Raw genomic sequence first — 17,473 nt, 5'->3', positions numbered from 1 at the left:
AGTTTGACCACATCATAGGTAGTTTGGTTGGCCTAAAGGTCAGTCTAGTTTAGCAGCCTGTAGAGAAGGCGCCTTTCCAATAAAGCTCTTGTTTGTTGCCGTCATTTATGATCAGCAACCTTTTTATTCTTGTTGACCCTTGATGCATGCAGGAAATCAGTAGCTCTTTTCCCAAACTGAATAGCCTTTTCAATGACCTTGAGTGCTTCCTTATGGTCAGGCGTTTTGCGATATGCCTCAATTGCTTGTTCCTCTGTGGTTCGGAATTTACAAAGGGAGCATGCAAATGCATTCCGGTCATCCTCGTCAAATTTTTCAATGTAATTTTGACCTCAATTTTTGTCAAAGCATTCATATGCATCTTCCATAAGCACATCATCCTATGTTTCTTGATCCTGAACCACATTTGTTACAGTATGCTGAGCGTTTGTTATCTTAGCCAGCACTGCTAGCCTGAGCCTTGGCCACAACTGCTTTTAGAGCTTTTTTCAGCAGCTGACTTTTTTTGTTTCTTTAGACTTTTGGTTGGACCGGCTTCGGACTCCGGCATGAGATTAACTTTGGCCCAGTTCAGCTTGATTCTCTACAGCCAGGTTCTTCCCATTGGGGTTTAATGATGCGCAGGGATAAGTCTGTCCGTTTAGCTGCACATTTACACCAATACAACCCCTCAATGAAACCACTTCTTTGGTATATGTTTTAACTATTATCCTTGAGGCTTTCAAGGCGATATGTAGTTTCTCTTGGTAAACAGTTTCTGGGGCCAATGATCAGTTGTCATATGCCTAGGTTTTGTGCATCGATGGAAATTTCAAACCTGTGTCTGTTTTCGGGTCTCAATCGACATTTCATAGATTTCAGTGCTCCAGCTTAATTGCTGCACCTCCTTAGCTGCTAGTTCCATAGAGATCGTGACTTCTAAAACCTCCTTTAGGTAGCTCTCTATTAATAGCCTTTTCTGGATAACTTCGCTTCTTAATCCACACACAAGTCTGACTCTAATGGTGTCGCTCAAGACATCTCCAACTTCACAGTATTCAGCTATTTTTTTCAAAGTAGCTATGAATTGTGTGATTGATTCACCTTACTGCTGGTTACGTTTGTGGAACCTGAACTTCTCAGCGATGGCCAAGAGAAGATTAGATGAGAAATGGCCCTGTAATATCTGCACAATCTCACTATAGTTTTTTGAGCCAGGTTTTGCTGGTTGCGCCAGGAGGTTGAAGGTGCCCCCCCCCGCCCCCACCCCATTGTGCTCAGGAAAGTCAGGACTACTATATCTGCTGCAATTTTGTTCGCCTGAACAAAGTATTTGAATCTTTCAGTGTATGAGTTCCAGCGCTCGATGCATTCATCAGACTGTCCCATGGTGCCAAAAACTCCCACCATTTTACTATGGGAAGGCTTGTGTGAGAACAAATGTATGACAACGGTTTTAGCACTGCCTTACTTTTTTTCTTTCAAACAAGGTAACGCTAAACTCAGCCTGTTCTTTTCCAAGTTTTGCAAGGGGCGCTGCAAAAATCCCCTAGTTCTCAATTAATTGCTTCAGGGTATTTGTTACTTCACTTGCTACTCACAGTAGAAGGGGCATTGTTTCATAACTTTCCCGGCAGAGCACATGGCAAGTTTCTTTTGATGCTGTTTTCATCTATATTTTTTGTTTAAATATTGGCTCCTTCAATGCTCGCTGCCATTTTCCGACACTCCTCCGATGCCAACTTTGGTGTAGCAATGTTTTTATCTTTTTAATCCATTTTTGGATGGCTGCAGCATGGATCGATAATTTTTCGTACTTCACCAGATATCTGCAGTTCTTTTTTGGGTGTTTGCAGTGTTAGAACATAGAACATAGAACAGTACAGCACAGAACAGGCCCTTCGGCCCTTGATGTTGTGCCGAGCAATGATCACCCTACTCAAGCCTAACATATCCACCCTATACCAGAAACCCCCCCCCCCCCCCCCCCCCCCCCCACCATTAACCGTACTTTGACACTAAGGGCAATTTAGCATGGCCAATCCACCTAACCCGCACATCTTTGGACTGTGGGAGGAAACCCCGCACACACGGGGAGGACGTGCAGACTCCGCACAGACAGTGACCCAGCCGGGAATTGAACCTGGGACCCTGGAGCTGTGAAGCATTTATGCTAACCGCCATGCTACCGTGCTGCCCAATGTTGCCCAGTGTTGCTAATTTCTTTGTGGTATTTTTAAAGTATAGGCTTGCAGACCACAAAGGTACAAACAAACAAGAGCTTTATTGGAAAGGTGTTTTCTCACAGGCTGCTAGACTAGACTGGCTGTCAGCCCACCCAAACTGCTGTTGATGTCATCAATGTCACGTGACCAAACTCTTAAAGTGACCTTGTCCAATGAATACACAACTTTTTCCTTCCCCTTTACATCAGAGGTCCAGAAATGTTGCCTGACCCACTGAATATTTAGAACATAGAACATAGAACAGTACAGCACAGAACAGGCCCTTCGGCCCTCGATGTTGTGCCGAGCAATGATCACCCTACTTAAACCCGTATACCCGGTAACCCAACAATCCCCCCATTAACCTTACACTACGGGCAATTTAGCATGGCCAATCCACCTACCCCGCACATCTTTGGACTGTGGGAGGAAACCGGAGCACCCGGAGGAAACCCACGCACAAACGGGGAGGACGTGCAGACTCCACACAGACAGTGACCCAGCCGGGAATCGAACCTGGGACCACTGGAGCTGTGAAGCATTGGTGCTTACATTTCTATTAACATAACATAACATAACTGATTCTAGCATTTTCTGTTTTTATTTCAGATTTCTAGCATCTGCAGTATTTTGCTGTTGATCAAGTGTGTGGTGTTCAGAAGAGAATTTTCTATGGCACCATAAGTAAAAATAAAGACAAGAGCCCTTGAATAAATGTGATAGGTGTAGAGAGATAGCATCTATTATAATTTTATTTGTTTTATTCTGTGTCAGTTTGAAAAAAGTATTAAAAGAGCAGCGACTTCCCCTAGATTTGGTAACATTAAAGTCTCGGTAAAGTTGTCTTTCTAAAATTAAGAATTGATGAGAGGAAAGAGTTATTCAGGACACAAGGGGATCCAAGATTCTTGGGGCAGCATTACCAGTTGAGGTGTGGAAGCTACATTTGGGCTGAGGGATGTTAAGGAACCCAAAAATGTCAATAAATGAAGAATTAGTACAGATGGAGTCACCAAAGTTGAGATGCACTAGGTGCATCCTAGTGACTTGTAATAAACCTAAAGAAACTTTGAGCTGGATTCATCACTTCCCGGTGGGATTGGGTTGTGGGGTGTGACTTCAGCCACTTTGGTGAATTAACCATACCTACTAGCCCCTCTCCCTCCATCAGTTGACATAGGGGATGTGGTGAATCACAGTCCATGTTATTCACACTGTTATTATATATGATGTACTGTGTCTGTGTAAGCTCGGTATACGAGCAGTTGCGCGGCTCTGCCCCTAGGGGGAGATGAGGAGTTTGTACTGGGCTCCACCCTTGGCTCCGCCCGTGGCACTGCCCATAGCTCCTCCCACTAACCGGAAGTATAAAGCCCGGCAGTCTGAGCCTGCCTGCCAGTTCATCTCGTCGCAGGCAGGCTCCGTTGTGAGATCATTAAAACCACTGTTCACTTCCAACTACGTGTCGTGTGAATTGATGGTCACATCAGGGGACTTAACTCTGCTGTCAGAGTTACCCCACCCCATTCCACTTGGTAGTCCTGGTTTGAGAGGAGACTGAAGCCGTAAGATGCAAAAACATTCAGCGGCCCAATCCCACTGATATTTACCTGTAATGAGAAAGGAAGAGGCAGTCAGCATCTGTACTGATAAAGTAGAGGGAGGAAATCTGAGATTTCACCGAGTGCAGTGCAATAGATCTTACCATTCAATTTGTTCCATTTTGTGCTGGATAGGAGAATAAATCCAGCTCTTTTGGGAACTGAAAGAAAAGAAAACTTTGGAAGATGAATGAGCAGTGATTCAGACACTGCAGTGCAAGAAAAACGCATACACCTTGCAATCAGAGGAAAGTTTACGGCTGTAGAATGGGGTCTCCAGCAAAAGGAAGATTAGATAATGAGTACATGACATCATTAATTTAAAGAAGGAACTGAATGCAGGAGAGAATAGAGCTCTGAGAAATCTCTCGATTATTATTTTTTTAATTTACAGGATGAGGCATAAGCTATGGCAGCCACTAATATAGATTTGGTATGCAAAAACAGAATTGTCTGACCTGGTGCCAGATGGAGTGGACAGGTCTTTAAAATAGTAAAGGCGCCCCTACTGTAAGCAGCCCTGGATCTAGAAGGCCTGGCTTCAAACTGCACCATCAGGGCCTGGCTGGCTGGCAGGTCACAGCAAAAGCATTGATGAAGTGGTGGAGGGACAATGAAAACTACCATCCTGAGAGGGGACAGCATGTCCGTACTCCGCTGATAATTATTCTCCAGGAAAGTGCTCAGGAAACACCAAGAGCTGTGTCCAAGTAATGCCAGGCAGTGTACCAAGCGGAGTGCCTGAATAATGCCATGGGGCATTGTCAGTGGGTGCCCAAGTAGTGCTCTTGTGCTGGGAGGTTCCAGGGTTAACTAGTTGGTTCACTCTATACCAGGGTGACCTTTAATAATTGTGCCTTGATCCTCTGCTTCTAAATTGCTAGACGCAGAGGATGTCCTGCCAGCGATATGTATTAGAACCCGTGGCTTCAAGCTTTTTCTAAGTGCTGCTCAATTTGGTGACGAAAGCCGCCATTGCCACTGGGGGTTTCAATGCTGCTTTTCCTGCCTGACACGGCCTTTGCAGATATCAGAGAAAAAATCGGCTAGAATTTTAATGTGAGCGTTTGGCTCACTTTGTGACAAGCACCTTGGTACGTTGTTGAAAAAAACCATAGAATTTGCTTTGGTGGTATCTGTTATGATCCCAGCTGGTGTTACTAATGGATGGGAAGGTCTCAGTTTGGAAACCTGGCACAAAAGACCGTAACATATACATTTTATTTTAGAAAACATAAATGAAAAAATTCACAGGACTGCCAGTTAGCTTTTAACAACAAACAAAACATTTATTAAGCATGAAAAGTTTGACTGTAATAAGATACTCCTTTACTCCTACTTATCTTTATAAATATACACAGATTTTAAGGATAACACTGATAATAAAATATATCTTACGCTAAAAGGTTTTCAGTCCGTGTAACCCAACAGGCTAACTGTGGTCAGACAGCACCCCACTCTGAAACCAGGTGGCAGATGCCACTCAATCTTCTGTTGATTTCTCCTCAAATCTGCTAGGTAATTTGGACATTCTGAATCCTCCCTCCGTGCACCCGAACAGGCGCCAGAATGTGGCGACTAGGGGCTTGTCACAGTAACTTCATTGCAGTGAGCCTATTTGTGACAATAAAGATTATTATTAGAATTATTATTATTACACTTTTGCTTAACACAAATATAACTAGATTTTTTATCCTTTTTTAACACAAAAGTACTACATTAAACTCACTTAAATCAAAACTTGATTTCTAATATCCAACAATACATGACTTAAAACTACTGCTGCTCCCTGAAACTTGCCCCTTGGAAAGAAAGAAATCTTCATAATCATGAGGATTTCTTTACACTTGTGTTACATACACTCCACACAAACTTAACACCATAACCTATTACATCATATTCCTAAACTTATCTTATTTCACAAGTGCATATCATATTGCCTATCCCAACGCATTTTATTCATATATAAGGAGCAAGAGGGTAACTAGAGAAAGGATTGGCCCACTCAAAGACAAAAGAGGGAATTTATGCGTGGAGTCAGAGGAAATGGGTGAGATTCTTAATGAGTACTTTGCATCGGTATTCACCAAGGAGAGGGACATGACGGACGTTGAGGCTGGGGGTGGATGTTTAAATACTCTAGGTCAAGTCGGCATAAGGAAGGGGAAGTTTTGGTATTCTAAAAGGCATTAAGGTGGACAAGTCCCCAGGTCCGGATGGGATCTATCCCAGGTTACTGAAGGAAGCGAGGGACGAAATAGCTGGGGTCTTAACAGATATCTTTGCAGCATCCTTGAGCACGGGTTATGTCCCGGAGGACTGGAGAATTGCTAATGTTGTCCCTTTGTTTAAGAAGGGTAGCAGGGATAATCCAGGGAATTATAGACCTGTGAGCTTGACGTCAGTGGTAGGCAAACTGGAGAAGATACTGAGGGATAGGATCTATTCACATTTGGAAGAAAATAGACTTATCAGTGATAGGCAGCATGGTTTTGTGCAGGGAAGATCATGTCTTACAAACCTAATAGAATTCTTTGAGGAAGTGACAAAGTTAATTGATGAGGGAAGAGCTGTAGATGTCATATACATGGACTTCAGTAAGGCGTTTGATAAAGTTCCCATGGCAGGTTGATGGAATAAGTGAAGTCATATAGGGTTCAGGGTGTACTAGCTAGATGGATAAAGAATTGGCTGGGCAACAGGAGACAGAGAGTAGTGGTGGAAGGGAGTGTCTCAAAATGGAGAAAGGTGACTAGTGGTGTTCCACAGGGATCCGTGCTCGGACCACTGTTGTTTGTGATATACATAAATGATCTGGAGGAAGGTATAGGTGGTCTGATTAGCAAGTTTTCAGATGATGCTAAGATTGGTGGAGTTGCAGATAGCGAGGAGGACTGTCAGAGAATACAGCAAAATATAGATAGATTGGAGAGTTGGGCAGAGAAATGGCAGATGGAGTTCAATCCAGGCAAATGCGGGGTGATGCATTTTGGAAGATCTAATTCAAGAGCGGACTATACAGTCAATGGAAGAGTCCTGGGGAAAATTGATGTACAGAGAGATCTGGGTGTTCAGGTCCATTGTACCCTGAAGGTGGCAACGCAGGTGGATAGAGTGGTCAAGAAGGCATACAGAATGCTTGCCTTCATTGGACGGGGTATTGAGTACAAGAGTCGGCAGGTCATGTTACAGTTGTATATGTTACAGTTGTTACTTTAACCAAAATAAAGGCAATAAATTTAACAGCAGTATCAGAATCTGTACACAATAACATTATCCTAAATCAAGCCTTGGGTTTCTTTTGCTTCTGGTTTCCAGTTTTTAACTCAGAAATGCATGCTACATTTAAATCTACAGTGCACTTATCCTTTTCATTTTTTGCAGTTCTCAGTTCCACTCGCAAGTCCATTTTCCAAATTCATGTGGTTAGTTTTTATTGTACACTGTTATCCCAGTGCTAGGTTTCAGGTCATGTTTAACTTCTCCTCTATTGGCTTTGCAGTGATTAAATTTCCAATCAACCTCCGTGTGCAGGCCAGGACAGGGCGTATGAAAACGCCAAATGTTTCGAAGCACCATCATTTGTCTACAGGCACGTATTTCAAGCATCACTTGTGTCTGCAGCTTTCGGAAAGGTTACTAATTTGTGGAATGCCTTTTTAAAGCTCTTTAGAAACTTTCCAGATTTTGGCTCTCTTTCTCGTGACACTTTTTATTGTCCCTACTCCTTTAAATTTGCCATAAAAGGGGTTCTTTTATCTCCTGCCATTGGTGTCATCCCTAAATCCACGTGGGTTGGAGCCTAGAATTGAGAATAATTGCACAAATGCTCTTCAACCACAAAATCAAATGTTCTTTGCATTTGAAATTAAGAACATAGGAACATGAGAACTAGGAGCAGGAGTAGGTAAATCAGCCCCTCGAGCCTGCTCCGTCAATCAATAATATCATATTTGAGCTCATCTCAGCCTCAGCTCCACCTTCCTGCCCACTCTCCATAACCCTTCATCAACTACTAATTAAAAACCTATCTGCTGTGTATTGTACTTGCAGGATAAAATAAAAGGAAATGCTGAAGCACGTAGGTTGAACACGATAATCAACAGAGGTTTATTAGATAATTGTTAACTCTACAAAGGCTTGGTCTGGACTGACTCTAAGCCCGCAAAGTAGCTAATGGCATCATAGATTATCACTTGACTCAATTCTTAAAGGTACCATGCATCACCACAATATATTTTTTTAAAATATATTTTATTACAAACCTGTATCAAAACAGGTTACAGGAAATAACAGGTAGCACAACAATATCAACCCACCGAACAACACTCCCCTTTACTTCTAAAGGTCCAACACAATAAATAACTATGGTATTTTTACATTGTCATTTACACATATATATGGGCAGGCATTCCATTAGTCCAATGGTAATACAGTCAATAGAAAAGATATACTGGTGGGCGTCTAATCCGCACTGGTTGCCTGCGTACTTCAAGGATTTGATTGTTTTTGACCCTAGATGTATTCTTAAGTTCGTCTGTGGATGACTACCTTGGAACGCGATGCATCTCTTTTGCAGAAGGAAGACTAGTAGCAGCAGGGGATTCTTCGGCAATCTCTTTTTTAATGGATGGACCAGGAGTTACAGTCACTGGCTGTGTGGATGGTGTTTCCTTGTATCGTACATGGTACTAGCACATCGATAGGTATAGAAAGCAGCTGATCTGTGTGTTATCTCCACATCAACTCATCTCCCATTTGTATGGTAAAAGAGATTGGACTAGCTTGAGCCAATACAGTTGCAGGAACCCACTTCTCGCTGATGGTTTGGCAGTGTGCTAACACTTGCTCTTCTTGTTTAAATAAGCATCTTCTCAAATTACCTTCTCTTCTCAAGATCTGCAACTGCTGATTGTGTTCTACTATCTCAGACATTTCCTGCAGTAAGAGTAAATCAAAGGTAGTTCTCAGCTTCTTCATTAGTAATAAAGCTGGGGAACTCTATAGTCGCATGTGTGATGTTGTGATATGTCATCAAGAAACTATTTAAGTGGTGATGTAATGAACCTTGGTCCTTAGAAGCTTTCTGTGCATGCTTCAAAGACTGAATAAATCTTTCAGCTGAACCGTTTGTAGATAGGTGGTAAGGTGCTGATTCCATATTTTGAATACCACTCATCTTTAAACAATCCCCAAACTCCTAACCTGTAAACTGTGGACTTTTCTCGATTTGTTCTGGTTTCCCAAATCTGGTGAAAATCTCGTCATACTTTTTGGTGGTTTGTTCGGTAGTCTCTGAGTTCATCAGAAGCACTTTTGGTCACTTGGAATGTGTGTCTATAACCATGAACATGTGTCCCTTGTAAGGACCAGCAAAGTCACTGTGTAGACATTGCCAAGGCATTTTAGGCCACTCCCATGGATGCAATCGGAACAATAGCGGTGCATTATTTACCCACACACATGACTGGCACAGTCCAGCTTTGTCTTCTATCTGGGCATTGATTCATTGCAAGTGCCTTCATTTGAACTATATCTGGGTGTTATTAAGTTATTTGTACCAATACTCTTTGTCACAAATTTAGAGGAATTATTACTTCTCACCCCACACAACAGGCATCCTCCTTGTACTGTCAACTTGTGTTTACTGGAAATATACAGCTTTAATTCAGGATACGTTCCCGCTATCCTCTTCTTTAATACCATTTCTAGTACCTTCCCCATCACAGGATAATTTGTGGTATGTCTTTGGACTTATGTCATTGGAACATATTCTATCTGTGCACAATAGAAGATAATTTCATTCCTGGGTGTTATGTGACCAGCAGGCAAAGGTAAACATGACAATGCATCAGCATTTGCATGGCTTTCTGACTGTCGTATTTGATCTCTGTGATGAATGGAGAAATTGATGTGTATTATATTCTATTGCAGTAATGTTATTAAAACCCTGGTTTAAAATACACATATGTAGTATGTCTGCTAAAACATTAATTAAAGAGTCATAAAAGGTGAGGTAATGATTGATTCCAACCACTTATTTGGTTACAGATAAAGGGCTAATGGAATCGTGTTTTGATTGCTGGACATTCCCTGGACTGCAAATAATTTATGAGTGAGTGGTGTTTAGTCCCAGCCAAGCAAATCATAGAACTGAGTGGGATCCAGATTATGTAATTAATAGGAGGAGCTAGGTCTGTCTGATTTTTTTTCAGGATTGAGTCTGACTAGAGAGAAGTGTACTGGATCTGCTCTTGAAAGGAACTCTCTCCAAAAGTCTCCACACAACTAAGCAAGTAAACCTGTTGTGTTAACTTTATTTATAAGTGGCATTTGAACTATATTGGGTTGCTTAATTGGAATTAGTGGCAGGTGTAGATAGTACACTACAGCGTTTTTCCTTTTATTTAAGAACTGTTGAACTGATACTTGTAACGTCATTTCTTTGATGTTAATGTGGTTAATTCTATGCTTAAATTAAAATTTGTTTTAACATAAAATATGGCGATTGGTCAGAATCATCACTCCTGGGATGAGTATAATTTCCTCAGTTTTACAAGTTAAATATATTGTTTGGAGTTCTCATCCAGTAACTTAACAAATGTTGGGGTCTGGTTCGGTATCCTAAAATCTCATATGAATGTGCAGATAAAATCAAAGACCATTGTTGGATCCTACTTGCTGCCAATGAAGGAATACCTTAGTGTGGCCCAAAAATAGCTGTTAAGGGCCTGTGATCTGTCAAGACAATGAAGTGATGACCATATAGGTATTTGTGAAATTTTCTCACACCAAAAATAATACCCAGTTCCTGCTTCTCCAACTGAGCATAGTTTGATTCAACACTTGTTAAGGTACGGGACACCAATGCTCCAACTCCATATGGTGAAATATCACAAGCAATTCTAATGGTAACTTCAGGTTGAAATGTACCAACACGTCTGATTTCTTCAGTGCTTATTTAGCTGACTGGTATGCTTTTTTGCATTCTGGTGTCCATTGCCAAGCTTGTTTCATGCTAAATAAGGTATGTAACGGTTTGAGTAGGGATGCTAAATTCAGAACGATTTTTCCATTGTAGTTAATTAACTCTGGAATGATCTTAACTGTGCTTACATTCATTGGTCATGGAGTGTCCATTATAGCTTCCACCTTTTTGGGTGCCTTGTGTAAACTCTTACTATCGATTACATTACCTAGAGATTGAATTGATGTTTGAAAGAAATCACACTTATCTTTCCTCACACGAAGACTATGCATCTGAAGGCTTTACAACGTGGCTTCTAAGTTACATAAATGTTCTTGTTCAATGATACCAGTAATTAGTATATCATCAAGGTAACACTATACCCCTGTAAACCGCTAAGGATCTCCACTGTTGAAATAAAGCAAGTGGTGATGTTATTTATATAACCTCCTAAAATGGAAAAGGCCTTTTTGTGTGATCATGGTGAGCAGGTTGTTTAGATTTAGCTTCAACATTCATTTGCAGGTAAGCTGAACCTCAGTCCTCCTGCTAGGCTGGCAAACAAATCCTCAATTAGTGGTAGTGGGTAATGGATCCACGCATAGAATCAGATTGATGGTTGTTTTAAAATCTCTACAGATGCGCATTCTTCCATCCTGCTTCATTACAGGCACAATAGGGGTTTCCTAGTCACTGGTGGTGACGGGTTCTAAGAATCCTGTATTCACACGTCTCATTAGTTCATATTCCACCTTTGGATTTATAACATAGAGTACTGCTCCATCATTGATTCACTTTGGCTGGCTAGTTTGCTTGATCTTTAAAAACACTTGTACTCCTTTCATAGACCCCAGTGTGTGCTCGAATGCACTGTTGTATTTTTTGAGGATGGTTTGTAAATCTGTCTTTGAATCAACTAAGCTGTTTATTGTACTCCAGTTTAATTTGATCTTTTTCAGCCAAGAGCATCTTAAAGAGAGTTTGAAAATTTCCTAAGACAGCGTGAAGTGGAAGCTCCACATTTGCCCACATAACTCTACTTTGACTGTGATACCTCCTCATAAAGGCACAATTTCCTCAGTGTTCATGCTCAGGATGATATCTGCTGGTTTCAATAGCAGGTGATCCAATTATTGTTCATAGATGGTCTCAGGAACGAAGGAGACGGCAACCCTCATATCGACCTCCATTTTTACAGGTTGTTCTTTCAGTTTTGGATATACCCAGAACTGATGTGATTCACCTTGTACAGACAGTACATTCAACTTCAGTTCCTCATCAGAACCATGTTTTCATTGTTGTTATTTTTATTTTCTTCCACATAGTGTGCAGTTCTGGAATCTGCATTACAGGAGGGATGTGATAGCACTGGAAAGGATGCAGAGGAGATTTACCTGGATGTTGCATGGGCTGGAGAGTTTTAGTTAGGAAGTGAGATTCGATAGACTGGGGTTGTTTCCTTGGGGACTTGATTAAAATGTACAAAATTATGAGGGGGCATAGAGTGAGTAGACAAAAAGAAATGCTTCCCCTTCTCGAAGAATCATTGGCCAGGGGGCACACATTTAAGGTAAGGGGCAGGAGGTTTAGAGGAGTTGTGAGGAAAAACCTTTTCACCTAGAGGATGATGGGAGTCTGGAACCAATAATAGTAATAATAAAATAAGTAATAATAATGTTTATTATTGTCACAAGTAGGCTTACATTAACACTGTGATGACGTTACTGTGAAAATCCCCTCGTCGCCAGACTCCAGTGCCTGTTTGGGTACACTAAGGGAGAATTCAGAATGCCCAAATTATCTAACAGCATGTCTTTCAGGACTTGTGGGAGGAAACTGGAGCACCAGGAGGAAACCCACAGAAACACAGGGAGAACGTGCAGATTCCGCACAGACAGCGGCCCAAGCAGGGAATCAAACCTGGGAGACTGGAGCTGTGTGATGAACCATCAATTGAACGCGAGACGAGTTGCTGTACAAAAGTTAGGCTTTAATAAGCTAGATGTTAGCCCTGCGGTCTACTACAGTAAATGGATGACCGCTGGGCATACTGGGTATTTATACCCCGCCCTGGAGGCGGGGTTAACTCAGCCTCTCGACCAATCGGGGAGCCGTCACATGACTGGTCTCAACCAATTGGTCGAGAGGCACATGACCGACCAGGGCCAATGGTAAGCCGGTGTTCTGCACCAATGGCAGGCAGCTATGTTAATCATACCACCACATTCACCCCTTGCGGAGAAAGAAGCCGGGGGGGGGGGGGGGGGGGGGGAGAATTGGTGGTATGAGTAGTAGCCAGAGAAGGAAAAAAAATGTTTGGCTTCCCACTGGCCCAGACATTTAACAATAGTACATATTGTCCATACAAGTTCCATGGTGTTGTTGAAAGTTAAATAGACTCGATCAGCCTTTTCGTTGCCCTTGACGTCCTGGCAGACCGCCGCAGTGGAGTTGGTGACGCTGGTTCAGCCGATGGTGGTGGTTCCGCTGCTGTCCTGGAGTCCGGGAGCGATGGTCCTTGAACTGTCTCCGTCACCCGGGCTGGTGGTGGAGACGCCATGGATGGGGGAGGCGTGACCTGGGTGGGGCGCTGGGGGGAAAAAAACAGGGGGGGTCTATGGTGATGGGGGGGAAGGCCGCAGGCCGGCGAGTGCCAAGTCCCGGAGGGAGACCGTGTCCTGCCGACCGTCGGGGTACTCCACGTACGCATACTGCGGGTTAGCGTGGAGTAACCGGACTTGTTCCACCGACGGGTCGGACTTGTGCACCCACACATGCTTCCGGAGCAAGATGGGTCCGGGGATGGCCAGCCACGTCGGGAGAGGGGATCCGGAGAACGACTTCCTGGGGAAAACAAGAAGACGTTCATGAGGTGTCTGATTTGTTGTGGTACAGAGGAGTGAGCAGATAGAACATAAGGCATCGAGGATAACCTCTTGCCATCGGGAAATAGGGAGATCTCTGGACCGGAGGGCCAGTAGTATGGTCTTCCAGATGGTACCATTCTCCCTCCATGTCCACTTGGGATGACAGAGGTTTGATCTTAGAGGCAATAATTCCTGAGATCCAACTTGATCCACGGCCGAATTTTCATATCAGGACACCATGTCATATTACATAGCTGATATGGTTTTTTTTATAAACAATTTTATTGAGGTATTTTTGGCATATAAAACAATGACATTGTATAGTTCTGTACAAAAAGAAAAGCAAATAACACATAGCACAAACCACAACTCCATTCTTGCAAGGGCCTGCCTAAACCACCCCTACTCTACTCTACCGTAGCCCCCCCCCCCCCCCCCCCCCACCCCCCCACCCCCCTGCTGACGATTAATTCTCCGCAAAGAAGTCAATGAATGGTTGCCACCTCTGGGCAAACGCCGATAGTGAACCTCTCAAGGCGAACTTAACTTTCTCCAGACCAAGAAAGCTCATCGTGTTCGATAGCCATACTTCGCCGGGCTACCAGGGAAGCAAAGGCCAAGACGTCGGCCTCCTTCTCCTTCTGGACTCCGGGTCCTCCGACACCCTAAAGATTTCCACCTCAGGACTCATTACCACCCCAGTTTTCAAAACCCGGGACATGATGTCCGCGATTCTCTGCCAGTACCCCCTGAGTTTAGGGCACGACCAGAACATGTGCACGTGATTAGCCAGCCCACCGGCGCATCTAGCACACTTGTCCTCCAGCCTGAAGAATTTATTCATCCGGGCCGCCGTCATGTGGGCCCGGTGCACGACCTTAAACTGGATCAGACTGAGCCTGGCGCATTTTGCGGCCGCGTTTACTCTGCTGAGAGCTTCTGCCCAAATACCGTCCCCCATCTCCCCGCCGAGCTCCTCCTCCCACTTAAGCTTCAGGTCCTCAGTCTGTGTATCCTCTTCTCCCATTAGTTCTTTGTAAATATCAGAGACTCTACCCTCACCTACCTCTCCCCTCGATACTACCCTGTCCTGCCTCCCCTTTGGCGGGAGGCGTGGGAAGAACGGCACCAGCCTGCGCACGAAATCCCGTCCCTGTAAGTATCTAAAGTGATTCCCTCCCGCCAGCCCAAACTTCTCCTCCAGCGCCCTCATGCTCGGGAAGCTCCCTTCAAACAACAGATCACACACCCTCGCAATCCCCACAATCTATATCCGCCGTCCATGTTCCCCGGGGCAAATCGGTGATTGCCGCAGATTGGGGTCCACTCCGATGCTCTCACTTCCCTTATGTGTAGGGGAAGGGGGGCTGGCGTCGCCGAACATCAGCAACTACTACTGGGCGGCCAACATAGCGATGATAAGGAAATGGATGGTGGGTACGGGGTCGGTCTGGGAGCGGATGGAGGCTGCTTCGAGCAGGGGTAGCATGGTGGTTAGCATAAATGCTTCACAGCTCCAGGGTCCCAGGTTCGATTCCCGGCTGGGTCACTGTCTGTGTGGAGTCTGCACGTCCTCCCCCTGTGTGCGTGGGTTTCCTCCGGGTGCTCCGGTTTCCTCCCACAGTCCAAAGATGTGCGGGTTAGGTGGATTGGCCATGCTAAATTGCCCGTAGTGTCCTAATAAAAAAGTAAGGTTAAGGGGGGGGTTGTTGGGTTACGGGTATAGGGTGGATATGTGGGTTTGAGTAGGGATGTAGCATGGCTCGGCACAACATTGAGGGCCGAAGGGCCTGTTCTGTGCTGTACTGTTCTATGTTCTATGTTCTATGTGCCTCCTCCACTGGCCCCAGATCCGAAGAGCCGCTACCACTATAGGGCTGGTGGAGTACCACGACGGTGGGAGCAGCAGAGGCGCCATAACCAGGGCTGCCAAACTGGTGCCCCTGCTCGAAGCAGCCTCCATCCGCTCCCAGACCGACCCCGTACCCACCATCCATTTCCTTATCATCGCTATGTTGGCCGCCCAGTAGTAGTTGCTGATGTTCGGCAACGCCAGCCCCCCTTCCCCTCTGCTCCTTTCAAGCATCACCTTCCTCACCCGCGGGGACTTCCCCGCCCAGACAAATCCCAGGATAATTTTATTCAGCCTCTTAAAGAAGGACCTTGGGATGAAAATGGGGAGACACTGAAATATGAACAAGAATCTCGCGAGGATCGTCATCTTAACAGTATGCATCCTCCCCGCTAGCGACAGCGGGAGCGCATCCCAACTCCGAACCTCCTCCCTCACTCATTCCACCAGTCGGGACAGGTTGAGCTTATGCAACTTGCCCCAGTCCTGTTCCACCTGTATCCCCAAGTATATGAAGCTTTCTCCTACCAGCCTGAACGGCAACACCTTCAAAGAACAAAGAACAAAGAAAAATTACAGCACAGGAACAGGCACTTCGGCGCCGATCCAGATCCTCTATCTAAAACTGTCCCCTATTTTCTAAGAATCTGTATCCCACTGCTCCCTGCCCATTCATGTGTCTGTCTAGATACATCTTCAATGATGCTATCGTGCCCGCCTCTACCACCTCCGCCAGCAATGCGTTCCAGGCAACCACCACCCTCTGCGTAAATAACTTTCCATGCATATCTCCCTTAAACTTTTCCCCTCTCACCTTGAACTCATGACCCCTTGTAATTGAGTCCCCCACTCTGGGAAAAAGCTTCTTGCTATCCACCTTGTCTATACCTCTCATGATTTTGTAGACCTCAATGAGGTCCCCCTCAACCTCCGTCTTTCTAATGAAAATAATCCTAATCTACTCAACCTCTCTTCATAGCTAGCGCCCTCCATACCAGACAACATCCTGGTGAACCTCCTCTGCATCTTCTCCAAAGCATCCACATCCTTTTGGTAATGTGGTGACCAGAACTGTACGCAGTATTCCAAATGTGGCCGAACCAAAGTCTTATACAACTGTAACATGACCTGCCGACTCTTGTACTCGATACCCCGTCCGATGAAGGAAAGCATGCTGTATGCCTTCTTGACCACTCGATCGACCTGCGCAGCCACCTTCAGGGTACAATGGACTTGAACACCCAGATCTCTCTGTACATCAATTTTCCCCAGGGCTTTTTCATTTACCGTATAGTTCGCTCTTGAACTGGATCTTCCAAAATGCATCACCTCGCATTTGGCCGGATTGAACTCCATCTGCCATTTCTCCGCCCAACTCTCCAATCTATCTATATTCTGCTGTATTCTCCGACAGTCCCCTGTACTATCTGCTCCTGCACCAATCTTAGTGTCATCTGCAAACTTGCTAATCAGACCACCTATACCTTCCTCCAGATCATTTATGTATATCACAAACAACAGTGGTCCCAGCACGGATCCCTGTGGAATACCACTGGTCACTGTTCTCCATTTTGAGAAACTCCCTTCCACTCCTGTTGCCCAGCCAGTTCTTTATCCATCTAGCTAGTACACCCTGGACCCCATGAGCCTTCACTTTCTCCATTAACCTACCATGGGGAACATTATCAAATGCCTTACTGAAGTCCATGTATATGGCATCTACAGCCCTTCCCTCATCAATCAACTTTGTCACTTCCTCAAATAATTCTATAAAGTTGGTAAGACATGACCTTCCCTGCACAAAACCATGTTGCCTATCACTGATAATCCCATTTTGTTACAAATGGGAATAGATCCTATCCCTCAGTACCTTCTCCAGCAGCTTCCCTACCACTGATGTCAGGCTCACCGGTCTATAATTATCTGAATTATCCTTGCTACCCTTCTTAAACAAGAGGACAACATTAGCAATTCTCCAGTCC

The sequence above is a fragment of the Scyliorhinus canicula genome, chromosome 17 (genome assembly GCF_902713615.1).
Source record: "Scyliorhinus canicula chromosome 17, sScyCan1.1, whole genome shotgun sequence".
In the NCBI taxonomy this organism is placed as follows: Eukaryota; Metazoa; Chordata; class Chondrichthyes; order Carcharhiniformes; family Scyliorhinidae; genus Scyliorhinus; species Scyliorhinus canicula.
This window is presented reverse-complemented; position numbering follows the sequence as displayed.